At 37.0% G+C, this 13953-nt stretch overlaps 1 protein-coding gene across 1 annotated transcript in view; it reads left to right on the top strand.

Moving 5' to 3' along the window:
• The window catches only part of USH2A (usherin), a 390339-nt gene that overhangs the window by 217280 nt on the left and 159106 nt on the right, over window positions 1-13953 (top strand). The window lies entirely within an intron of this gene.

The raw sequence follows: 13953 nt of genomic DNA, 5'->3' as shown, positions 1-13953 counted from the left end.
CATGGGACCTGGAAAGTCTACGTTCAAAATCAACATAACTCCATGACTACGTTGTTTGTTTTTTTTTTTTTTTTCAAGTAAGACATGTTATGCCTTTGAGGGAATGGACTCATGAGATACAGGCTTTTTGAAGCATGGAAATCCTCCTAAATAAGTATAGGTCCTGGACAGGGCAAAGGATACCTGTATGAGAGCATGGGGGATTTTCTAATGCATGTTGTATTTCTGTATTTTTACCCTGCCATCCCTAATGTATATTGTGAAACTCTGCTTGATGTGCTGTTATCTTGTCAGTGCCCTACTATAGCATATGGTATGTTGAGATAGCAGGTGATGACATGGGAAGTGTTTAAATAATGTGTAACTTAACACTTTCTCTGTCATGAACTTGTTATTCTAACACTTTAGAGACACCAGCTGATCTCATGCTGAATATTCTATAGATGTCCCGAGGCTTAGCTCCTTTTTTTGTCCTGTTCCAAATCTTTCAAATTTCACGTATGTATGTTTCTGACTGTCTTAATTTTTTATATACACTGTTTTTCCACCAAATGGATCTGCCATTCATCATATTTGTTTAAGATACCATATAACTTTCCATCCAGCAGTTTTTACAAATGCGCATACCTCACAGGAATTCAAGTGAACAGCTTGGGATCTTATTGGTTATTTCCTTGTTATAATAAGTTGTATTTCATTCTAGACTGTTTTCTAATGGAACTACGTTGTCGTAAATAATTTGCAAAAGATTTAAAGTTGCTGTGGGCTTTTTTTGGGGTGGGGAATTATTTATCCTCTTACAGTAAAACCATCAATACATCAGTAAAGACTACACTGTAATACATAAAAGCAAGAGAGAATGTTCTGGTTCTGCAGACTTCTTTAAATTCCTGAATTTTGAACCCAATATAAATGTTTTGTAATGCCTGTCCTGGTTTTCCATTGCTGTTTAGTTCTGATACTTCTGATTATACTTATTTTTGGATCTTTAGATACTAGCATGGCAAGGTCTTGGCAAATAGTGTGTGTCTGGTCAACATTTATCAATAACCAAATTGGAGGAGAAGGAAGTACTATCGTAATCTGATTGAAAATGTCACTGTGGAATTGAAGGCGTGAAATGTAGACGAGATAGTTTGGAATTTTTACAAGTAGAGGAGGATACTGATAATGTGGATTTTTTTTCATAGTTTGACCATGCTTTAACAATGTATGCAAGAGAAGTAGCTGTATCAATTAGCTTTCATTTCCTAATTCAACTGTTTATTTTTCTGACAATCTTTCTCTTTGAAAGTAGTTGTTAAAGTACAGGATGGAGCTTTTGTTGAGTCTGTTTCACCATTCTGACCTATACAGGTACATTTTCCAGAAAAGTGTTCCCGGAAACTGCACATGTGGATCAAATATGATTTTAGAAATTGAGGGCTCTGTCCCAATTCTGCAACACTCAGGCAACAACATGTTCTCCTGCAAAGACAAGTTGCTTTGCCTCAAGTCATTTAAGTCCCGGTGCGTCCTTGGAAGAAGCCTTAAAGAGGCATTTGGTTTGCAGTTGGTTAGTCCAAGGCATGAAATACTAATACTACCAGATCACAAACAGCTTTTCTCTCTTTAAGAGGAGTTAAAGTTCTTGTTATTATCTGATACACTTCCAATTCTCAAGAGGACTTGAGGGGGAAAGAAAGGTGACAGAGTCAGGCTTATTTCCCTCAAGTAGTTTCCTCGTTCAGCCCTATTTATCCTCAGGGTGGTTTAGATTAAGTACAGGGTCATTTTTAATTGCATCTGGATATCTGAAATTAAGTTCTAGTACAGGAAGAATCAGGTATTACCTCTTTTCCAGAGGAGAGAATTGGAGGAAATTCTTATCTTCCTACCTGTGTCAGATGACTGCATTAGCACAAAATGAATCCAAATCTGTAGTCCCCTGGATGTTGTGATGCATTTGAATGCAAGTTTGACATAAAGAGAATCCTTAATTAAATATATGTCCTCAGGGAGTTTCACAGCACAAAGTTGCAGGGTCTTACACAGAACTGTGTTGCTCATGAATATAGGAATCAATGTACATTTTAGTTTGGGGTTTTGTGGTTTGGGTTTTTTTGGTTTTGTTTTATTTTTTTGTGTGGTTTTGTTCTTTTTTAATTTTTGTAACTTCTGCTGTTGACATATTGTCCAAGGTTGTTACTTTTCAACAATGTAGTTTGTCTGGTATTTTTGTAAAGGGAAAATTATTTATCTTGGAACAGCTAATTTGGAGATACTGTACCAGAAAGCTTCCTTGCAGCCTATTCATTCTCTTGGTAAACTGGAGAATTCTGACAGCAGAATACAGCATTTTCTGATAAAAGGAAAAAAAGCTATGTCTATAAACAAGTTGACTTTCACGTATATACATTAGAATTTTTTTAATCTAATCTTTTTAGTTTAATATGTACTATATATACACAAATAGCACATATATACACAAAAAGCACAGACCATCTATTAATTTGGTTTCTATTAGAAGGTTCCACTTGCAATCTTGACTGGACACAGTGCTTTCAGTACACTCTTCGATCAGTATTCAAACAGGGAACGTTAAGAATCAAGCTAGTGCATAAAAGCAATGTCTGCTGGGGGAAGACATCCCACCTGCAGATGCCAACAGAAGGGGGCAGAGGAATGCTGAAGCCCCTTAAAGTTCCAAGCCTGTCTTGTGTTGAAGGGTTGAGAACACGGAATGAAAATTCTCTGGGATGTTATCTTTAAAGATGCAGAGGAGGTAAGTGTTTTACATTTAGATCTGACAATTTAAAAAAAGCACAACAGTTTTTGAGAATTAAATGTGTTTCAGAAATTACTAAAACTAAAAAATTAAAACAGAGAGACTCGTTTGGCCAATTTTCATAGGGAATTTTTTAGATGTGGTGGTTTGCATTATTACCTCAAAATATAGATATCTAAGTATAGATTTGTATTTACAGTTGCTGCAACTGAATATGCAATACCTGACAATAAATACAAATTCAGATATGCTTTAATATTTGCAAGAAAAATTCTTTTACAAAAATGGCAGTATAGTCATTCCATACGTTTAATCAAAGCATATGATTTATTTTCAAGACAAGCTATCTCTTCAAAAGCTTGCTAATTTTTTCCCTGTTGTTGAGTATTTAATAAGCCTTTCCTCTCATGTAGCTGAACATTCAACAAGCTGATACCAAAAAAATCTGGGTTTTTTTTTCCATAGTAGGTAAATACTTGAACTGTTCTTCCTGCACTTAGTCATTTACCAAAGATGTTCATAATATAATGTGTTCCTGTGCCAGGGACAGACCATTTATCTATTAAGGACAGAAAAAGTCATTCCAACTTTACTCCAATAATTTAGGATTGCACAGCAACTCTATACATTCTGCAACCTGAATTCCCTAGTAGTAATTCTTGTTTGTTTGGTTTTTAATATGATAGACACACTACATTTGACATTACTAAAAGAAAAAATAATCCTTTCTTTAAGAAGATGGCCCAAGGAGAGTACAGATTCTTAAGTTTTAAATAAGGGTAAAGTTTTCAAAAGGAATGTGAATCTGAAGAAACTGTGCTATTAATGATATTGGTAATTTACTGGTTACCTTTGTAATAGACAAATATTTAATCAGTTCCGTTGTCATACTGTATGATGTTGCACAATGCCTAATGTACCTTAGTGCCTTAATATTACTGATGCTAAGGACCCTGAAGGTGCTAAGGCAGGGTTTTCCAGAGCCTCTCCAAAACTATTTTCTGTTATAATTCTCGTGCTGTTATTCTTGGATTATTTTTCTCATGGCCTTGCATTTGCAAACCCCAGTGGTGATGTTGTAGTGGATCTTCATGGGAGCAGCTGTGATGCTGTGAGAATTGCTTCTCCCCACCAGATCTCCACCTCCCAAAACCTCGTACACAACAAAGTTGATTATAGTAATTTAAATGCTTGAGAAATATTTTCCATTTATACATGTACACAGATGTTTAATGACCAATCAGTATACAACACTCGCACTACGGCACACAGCACAAATAGCATCATAAATGGGAACAACCAACAGGGAGTTTGAGCAATTCCCAAAGGAGAGCATGTAGTGGCAGAGGGACGGCATGGCAAAAAATCATCATCCCACTGTGAGCAACAGCATTGGCATATTTGTCATTGCACCTGCTGTACCAGAGAGATACTCTCCTTACTCCCAAAGTAGGATGCTTTTGTGGGAGCCCTTAGCTGCTTTTCCAAGTCAGCCATTGAGGAGATTTTTCATATTTCATCCCCTTCCTCCCTCATTTTGTCTGTCTCCTTAGTTTTAGCTATAGACCTCACTAGTAAAAATCACTGCTTCTAAAGATGTTGGGGGGGGGGGGGGGGCAGGAAGGGATGCATGATCCATTTTCAAATAGTCATGTTTAATCTCTTCACTAGAGCAGGACTTAGAGGTATTTTGGCATGGAGTAATGTACCATTTAAAGTTTGATTCGCATGTCTAGAAAGCTCTTAGGTTTGCATGCGCTTTAAGGTGATTATTGGGTAATGTTTAGTCATGCTTCGGTAGATTTTGAACAGCTTCACAATACACCATCTATTAGCATGATTTCCTTCAGCACCAGGTATGCTTTTCTTTTCTATCCTTTTGTACAGGTGACTCAGCGGAAAGCAAAATGAAAGCAATCTTCCTAATTTCTAAATTGGACTCTAGCATCAGACTGTAGATAGTGTTTTAACTGATCTTTTGCATTTCTCTATTAACATAGTTATGTTTTTGTCACACGTACATTGGTCTGTGTCTGTACTGTACTGCATGATTTATTGGTTTTCATGTTATAAAGTAGATATGTAGGACCCTATTTCTCTGAGGAATGTAGTATTGGTTCTTAACAGGCTGAAATTCCTAGTGACTGCCAATAGTAGGATAGTGTCGGAGACTATCCCTGCTCCCCTCGAACAGTCTAGGGAATAGCAGCAATCTTCTGGAAATGGCACTGGTAAACAATATTGAGTAAAAGGGAATTTTCCAATCAGTTCTCCTGTAAAATAGTCTTTTAGTTAATGAATGTCTTCCAGAGTTTTCAACCCACATGAAGGCTGGGAAAGCTACGTTGACAGGCTTAGATATATATGGTAAATCCTACATGAAAAAAAAACAATTTATGACATCGGACACAAAAGGATTAGTGTCAGTGATGTAAATATATGACCCTAAAAATATATGTAATCTGACTAGAGCTTCTGCAGGTGAAGAAATTTTGTTTGGATATTGTATGTGTTCATTTCAAACAAATATATTTCTCTGTAGAGACTCATGTAGAACCCATCTGTTTTCTCAGGTAAAGAAAGCATGCTGAAAACTGGGATTTGACAAGCTTTTTTTTAAGATTGTTTGAACTGTGTAAGGTGGGAGGCTCAAATTAGGTTTTGACTATGTGATTTTCTAGTGTTATACCAGAAAGAACAAGATACTATGATAGGTCATCCTTTTATAGAGATGATCACATGCAGTTGGTGTGGCTGTTTGTGTTTTTGCACTGAATAGGCTAGACAGAGCAACTCTGTAAGTACATACAACACACACTCACCTGAGTGATTCTGTGGTTCTTTCAATCTACAAGTGCATCATTTATGATGCCTCATGTAGGGTGACTGGAAAAGCCAAAAGAATGTCTTATGTCAAATAAAAATCCTAGATCAAGTTTAGGGCTTCATTCCTTCCAAAGTATTACAACTAAATGTAATGGCATTTGACAGTATTGACTTTTTTTATATGACTTCTTTCAGCTAGCTCAGCATTCTGAAAAAATAAATAGTCTTCTCCCTTTGTGATTGAAAGGGTTAAATAGTACCAATTCATTACCACTCACAAAAGGATTTATTTTGTTCTCATAAATCAGTTTTATTCCACATTTTTATTATTCCCTTGGGTCAGCTGTTCCAATTGAAATCAATACAAGTGCAAGTGACACAATCAATCTAGATATTTGATTATGGATTTGAGACTCCCAGTTCTGCTCTGTGTGTTTTGCTAGTCTCCTTCTGATACTGTCCCTGGAGAATGGAAAATTCTTATTGGCATCCGTGAATTATGGGCATAGATTCAGAAACCAGATACTGTGGTAATCTCCATTTATGTACTGCTGCAGCTAAAGAAAGAATGTTCTAACCATGGAAAAACAAACTTGAGGATTTTAAAGCTAACTGTGTCTGAAATATTTTAGAGTGTAAAGTCTTTCGTGAAGTAAACTTTATAAAGTCTCATCATTTGTCTATAAAACCTCTCAGTCAAAATGGATGAAATCAATAATTACATGCTGTATCATCAGCTTAACAACACAAGTACAGCAAATGTTTTTTTCTGTTTGATGCCTTCTGGTCATTCAATAGGCAATGTGATGTTATGCCACTTGGGCTACTAAACTGTGCTGGGACACTTTTTCATGTTCATGTTCGGATAAGAGCACCTGGACACGGGAAACTTGTGTGAAATCCATGTAAAGTTGGTTCTACTTGTAGAATGCTTTCCAGAGTTGGGCGGCCTCACCCTATTTGATGATTTCTTTAGGTCATGGACTGAGTTCTTAACAGTGTGTCCTTACAACACTTAGTATGGTGTGTGTGGATGGTCCAGGACTGATGCCCCTTGGTGGTGTTGCAGCACAGTGAGTTACAACACAAATGAATATACTTACAGCAGAGATTTAACACTGTACTTAATACACTATCTTAACTGGAAGGTTTAAATGAGACAGACTCAGTTGCAAGACTCAGTGGACATTTCTATGTTTGTGAAAGAGTAATGAGAAAACCTAAACCAGTAATTCAAATACAAAAAGTTTCTTCTTGATAGTTTCATCTATAATTACAGAGTTTTTAAGTTGGAAGCCTCATGGCATTGTACTGGAAGCTCAAGGGTAGATGAGACCACGCACCAAACATTCTTCTCTGCCTACCATCATGACAGAGGCTAATTTGGCTGCAGTCATTAACTATCCGTGGGACCTGTGCTAACTTTCTTGTATGAGCTCCCCCATCAAGATGTGGGCTTTATTCATATCTCAGTCCATAGAATTAATGAGCATATAAATGCACATTCCTTTGTGTTTGTAACACTAATTGCTTTTTTTCTACTGACAGGCACAGGCTTTGCCTTAGGGTTCTTGAAGTATTCTGCAAATTTTCATAGAATCATAGAACAGCTGAGGTCAGAGAGCACATATAGAGACAGTCCAAACCCCCGTCTCAAAGCAGGGTTAGCTGGAGGACATTGCTCAGGACAGTGTCCAGCTGGGTTTTGAATATCTCCAAGGATGGAGACTCCACAACCTCTCTGGGCAACTTGTTCCAGTGTTGGATCAACCTCAAAGTAAAAAAGCTTTTTTTCTCAGGTTTAAATGTAATTTCTTGTATTTTCTTTGTGTACCTATTGCCCCCTGTTCTGTTGCTACATAATGCTGAGAAGCATCTGGCTTCTTTATATCTTCACATCAGATATTTATACACATTGATAAGATCCTGCCCCCCCTTAGGCCTTTTCTTCTTGAGGTTAAACAATCTCAGGTCTCTGTGTGCTAGATGCTTTGAGCCTTTAACCATCTTTGCATGGACTCCACTCCAGAAAGTCCGTATCTATCTTGTAGTGGGGAGCCCAGAACAGGACAAGCACTCCAGATGTGTCTCGCCAAGGCTGAATAGAGAGGCAGGATCCCTTCCCTTGACCTACTGGCAATGGTCCTCCTAATGCAGCCCTCAAGGCTGTTGGCTGCCTTTGTAACAAGGAGTCGTTGCTGTCTCATGTCCAGCTTGTTGTGTACCGGGGCATCCGTGTCTTTTTCAAAGAAGAAAAGGAACTTTCCAGTATCAGCCCCCAGCCTCTGCTGGAGGCCAGCTCAGAGTGACAGACAGAATGTTCAGCATAGACTGTCTTGAGATGTACAGAATGCATAGGATGGCTGTATCAAATTTAAGTCTGTGAAAAGTCACTGAAGGTGCCTTTGCTTGTTTTAAAGTGAGGGACACTGAGCTATGGAAGAAATATCTTTAGTACAGTCAAACTACATATGGGTCTTTGAGCCTTCAGATTTCTGCTGTATGCGGCCATAAGAAATTTTCTCTTGTTTTTTTTTTTTTTTATTATTTTTTAGTCTTAAAACTAAATACTTTGTTTTACAGGAAAAAAGGAAAAACTTAAGTTTTTTTCAGTGCAGATAATGTGAACTGTTCCTTATTTACAGGAATAAGAATATTTTGGATTCATAGTTTTTTTCCAGTTTAGCATGGTACTTTTAAATTACCCATCTTGCCTCATCCAGCAACTGAGGATATGAATGAAGGTTTCCTGTGATAAGAGAGTCTTCAAGTTGTGGACTGTTTGATGGACTGAGACCACGATACATCCTTACGAACAACACATCTGTCAACTCATGAGCAGAGGAACAATGGTGGTTCAGGAGATTAAAGCACAAATTTGGCAGTGTACTCATCTACAAAAAACCCCAAACAAACAAAAAAACCCCCAAACTCCAACCAAAAACAAAACCCTAAAACAAACAAACAAAAAAAAATAATCAAAACTCTCTGCAAAACATAACAAAACCTCCAAAACCTGTTGAAAAGAAGGGTATGGCATCAAAGCACAGAAACCACTTTAACAATTGTTAAACCAGTTTAAGAATTGAAGAATGGTTCATTATTACAGTTATTAGGAAAAGAGAGTCACTAATAATAGCAAGAAAGATTTTTAGCTGGTTTTTTTATTGGGATAATCAAACAAATGGAAAGTCACGTTTTTCATTCTGAATACTGCCCTAGAAACAGCAGGAAAGGGAAAGAGGGAGAGAGGTAGAGAAGAAAGATCTTAGCTGGGAGGCAAGGAATAGCTTGTGTGAAAGTTAATGAGGCTGAAGAATAAGCAAAACTAATGGACAAAAGAATGATCTTACAGAGGAGGAAGTGTGCATGTTCACAGAATTTCCCCCAGAAAGACGTGATACCAAAGAGTCAGAAAACAGTACAGGGTCAGAAACTCGTGGACAGTGCGGATGAGGTATGGGAGAAGGATAGAGAAAAGGGGTGAAAAAGTGAGTTCTTGTTTCATTTTTATTTTGCTATTCTGACATTCACTTTTTCTGTGGCCCAAGATAACATGCTTAACCTCTGTATGCTCACACACAAATAAAGCAGGAGTAAAAATGACTGTGTGCTGATTAACAAAGTAATCTTTGTATAATTCTTTAGGTAGTCTTATGTACTGTTTTTTGACCTGGATTTTTGCTACTTTTATTCTTTGAGTAGTCTTCTACAGTGATAATAGTTCTGCTTATGTCTGAATATTGTAGAGCAACATGCTTTCTAATGTAAAAGAGTTATCGGGATATACATAACGGAAGCAGTATAGATTGGTAATTTTTCAGAGCATGACATAAAGCCTTAAACTCACTCAGAGCATACTTTTTGCTATGTAGTAGCACACTATGTAGTGTACTTTTGTGATCGAAGCCTCACATTATCTTGAAATAGTGATATTGAAAGAAAATAATAGCTCATTAAACATTTGCGATAGTAAGATTTAAGTGTTTTAGGCTTAAGTACCCTTTTAGGGTGGAAATCTCTCTGCATTTCAAAAACTATGGTTCTGTTACGTCATTTTCATTCAGTCAAATCTTGGGGGTAAGATGAGCAGTCAGGCAATTTCTAGGACACCACAGATAGGAAGAGGTAGAAATCTGTTTTGCAAAGGTGGCTCCGTTATTGAAGTCCCATAAGAATACAGAGAAGTATAAGGAAGCTGATCATTGATGGATATTTTCTATATATTGATGGCTAACTCTTGATTAGGAAAAGAAAAGCATGTGAGCACTCAGTAATACTTCTCAGTAGCATGGCCTCCTTGCTTCCTGAAGTCAGCAGCATAGTTGTGTCAGTGCATTTGCAATACCAACACATTAGACTTGTTATGTTTGATCTTATTACTTTAATAATCACAAATGCAATGGTAGTAATAGCAGTATGCCCACACATATGAAACATGAAGTTTTTCTGTTTAATATATAAAAAGGAAACATCTCAATTTATTACCTTTTTGCTTTAAAACACTGATTTTGATCCAGATGAAAAGAATACCTCTCAATGTGGCAAATTCTGGAAAGAAAAGGAATTTTTAAATGTGAGATGAATGCGTTTAGTTTGTATTATGTCTTTATTTCATTGCGGTCTTTGTCATGAGAATGGTTTCATGTTGTACCATTTCTGTGCTCCTTACAACCTTTGTCACATGAATAAGATATCAGAACGCTAATGACTAATATACAGTATTCTGTGTCTGCTGATACTATACTGTACTACTGTGACCTTTGCAATATTATGTATTCTGATTGGCTGTCCATTTCACCTCTTCCCCACAAGTTAATAAGGCTGTAAAAAGGAGAGAACTTGAAATCGCCAGCCAGTCAAATTACAGAATATTGAAAAGGTCAGAGCAGTACAGCACACAGAAAAAAATTATGGAATATATGAGGCATTAAAATTCTTGTGACAATGATTATAACAAGAATGGAAAAGGATACCCATTTATGTTATTTCAATCTAGTGAACCCCATAGGATGACGGACCCACGACGGCAGTAATTTACGCACCACCAACCCACAGCAGCTTTATTCACCTATTTACAGGGGTACTCAGCAACAGGAATGCGCATCTGCTTGGAAGCCCCCTTCAAAGTGTCCACCCAAAACCATAGTGAACCTTTAGACACATACTCACCACCTAGAGTGCTGGGTGAAGCTCAGCACTTTTAAACAAGGATTTTGAATGGAATGTGTATTTGTGTATATTTTGTAATGTGAGTATGTTTTATTACTCAGCTGTGCTTCAAGTATGTGTATTTTTTTTATGTTTAGGTATATTCTTTACCCTAATTTCTTCATTTGAATGTTTTTCTGAAAAACTGAGGTACTTTGATCTGGTATAAACTAGGAATAAACTGAGAACGGTACAGGTTTGTCTCCAATACTGGATTTAGTCAAAGTAGTCCCTCAGAAACATTGGGGGAAATATGAAAAGCCCTATGAGCAGGAAGACTAGTAAAAGAACAAAGTCATTGTGATGCAAAAATATGGAAAGTTTAAGGAGCATGGGGAAGCCTTTCATGTCTGCAAAGGGTTTAGTTTATTTTAAGAGGTTATAGGAGATAGTGGCTTTCAGCTCCTTTCCATCTGAATTATTTTTTTTTATATGGGTGCTTGTGTGTCTTAAATGTTGAAAGACGTGGTGAGCCAGTTCGAGGAGTTACTTTTCTGCCTCCTTAGGCTGTTCATGTGAGCTGTGTCTTGAGGGGGTCTTGCTTGTTGGCCTGCTGGTGACTATTCATGGCAGGAGTTACAAGGCAGAAATGTGCAGGAACAAGGAGGTATTCTGGTGGAAACCACTTGTCTCAAGTAAAACAGAAGTCTCTCAGGACTTTACCAGTGTGTGAAGCAGCTGCTGTTTAGGTCTGCAGCAGGCTTGCTGGTAAGCTGCAGTAGGACCTGTGAGCAGGACGGAGAGAAAAATATATAAGAAGAATGGAAAAAAAGAGGCCTCCTCCACTTATACTCACAAATAGGGTCCACACTGAAGCAGTCTAGGCAGGAATGGCATAGAGTGATATGACATGGTTATCGCCGTATCGCGTTCTGTCAGCCTGAACCTATGTGTCTGCATTTTCCAGCCCACTGAAAGCAAAGTTTAAGCAGTGAGAAGTGGTAAAGCTGCATATTGCAACTCACCCCCAGCAAGACCTGCATTTTAAAAATGTTCTTCTAATATTTTACTTGCCAGTAGCAGTAAGTTGCTTGGTTGGGAACTGGGATAAAACACCTTTTGTCTGTGTAAAATTCAGGTTAGGAACCTTGCAAGTACTCCTCAGCTTTTTATTAAAAGCAATAAAAAATTTTGAACTGCTGTGTTGTCTATCTCATTGTAAATTTGCAAGTTCATTTTTGAGCTGAATAAAATGGTTATGTAATTACATACTTCTCCTAATTATTGAGTAATTACATACTTCTTATAATTGCCGAGTAATCACTCTGCTATAACTAGAATTTAATGTTACAACTAATTGTATAATTACTGTATATTAATGTTGTTATCCAGGCAACTTGGAATAGAGTGTTATCCTGTTAATTCCTTTTCTATTACTCAAAACTCTATTTTTAAAAAATATAGTGTAGTTAGCCATTGGAAGAAAGATTAATAGTGGAATAAAAATATCAGCAGAGGAAGTACATGCTTTTGTTCTGGGCTCAGGTGGGTGAGAATAGAAATATGAACATGTTAAAACTGTACTGTAGATAGAAAAAGTTTAATTTTCTCATTAATTGGATACATAAATTGCTGTTAGAGCGCCTACTTTTGTGCTTGAAGTTTGAATCTATCCTATGTGCTTTGATCTGTCAACACTAGATTTTTAAACTTTCCTACACATTGTAGGGGAAACTTAAAAAATGCATCTCTTTTCACAGCCAGCTGAGTTCTGAAGTGTTGCATGTCACTAGGACCTTCAGAATGATTATGTCAGTTAGCCATTTCCAATGGCTTTACTGTTGTTAATAAGACAGTAGGTGCATGTAACAGTCATATGTTGTTGGGTGGGCACTGCAAAGAATGTTGCAGACTGCCTGGTAGTGCACGGAAAAGCTGTGATAGGTGGCGGGAGAAATGTGCTTTGTTGGATTGTCTCTACTCCACGCACAGGGATGGTTTCACAAAGGTGCAGAAGGAAGGTTTGAGATACAATTTAAGAGCTGATATCAAGTAATGCATATGCATTTTTCTAGTGATGGCTGAGTAGCCTGGGTATGCAAGACTACTGTAGTTTGTTGCGGTATGGCATGGTGTAATCCAGGCAGACTTTGAGCAGTGTGGAACTAGGCTACATGGCATATTTACAAAAAAAGTTTATTAAACTGTCCCGCTCCCTCAAAACTCAGAAAGTAAGTTTGCTATATTTTACTGTCAGAATAACTGAAAACACCCTTTGTGCAGCTCTGAGAACATCAAAATAATGGAATGGCTTGGACTTGTACCATAAGTGAATCACAGATTGTTTATAGGAATCCCAAAATCCAGATCACTCATCCATGGTTAAATGTAATGGGAGCATGACTGAAATGTACTGCGTAAGCACACATCAGTGCACATCATAGAAATACAGAACATTTGAAACTGTTTCAGGTTTAAAAACATTTCAGTTTTAACAGTTCATTTGAAACTTGCATAAAAATGAGTAAACCCAATGAGTTTCACTTAAAAAATTGAGAGATAGTTTCTAAGCGTTTTCTACTTCTGTCTTTTTTAGATTTTGTAGAGGACTCAATGTCTTCTGCCTGTGCCAACGCCTTAATTAATTTAAGATATTTTCAATAGTTATGTTCTGTTTAATGTCATTCTTGTACCTGTAGTCTCAGACTTGTGTGATTCTGCTGCTGGTAATGCAGAATTTCTATCGACTTCAATGTGAGAGCTCTCCATGGGATGCTGGATAGTAGTAATAATATTAATCATTTATATAGCACTTTATATGTTAAAAATATTGGATAATCTTTAAATGAGCTCAGCTTTGCTCTCAGATACATGAGTGAAATCTTCATTGAGTCAAAAAAAATTGTTACTTGGTATATAGTGTTCTATTTTCCAGTCTTACTCATTGGGTATTTTGGAAAGGTTTATTTTGTTATTTTTGTAGGGTAGAATATTGTCTTATCTTACTTAATTTTGACATCTTAAAAGGATTGTAAAGAACACATAGGTTGCTTTGATGTCCTCTGATGATTTCAGCTGATAAACTGAATACTTCAAATCCTTGTTTTATCTTTGAAAGGACTGCAGGCCATGCTGGAAAGCATGTGTTTCTTACTACAGATGACTAGTTTTTATGTATGCAATGGAGTTAGCTTATAAACTCCTAAGGT

Source organism: Falco cherrug, chromosome 13, assembly GCF_023634085.1.
Source record: "Falco cherrug isolate bFalChe1 chromosome 13, bFalChe1.pri, whole genome shotgun sequence".
Classification (NCBI taxonomy): Eukaryota; Metazoa; Chordata; class Aves; order Falconiformes; family Falconidae; genus Falco; species Falco cherrug.
The sequence above is the reverse complement of the archived record's forward strand: the minus strand, read 5'-3'. Positions and strand labels throughout refer to the sequence as shown.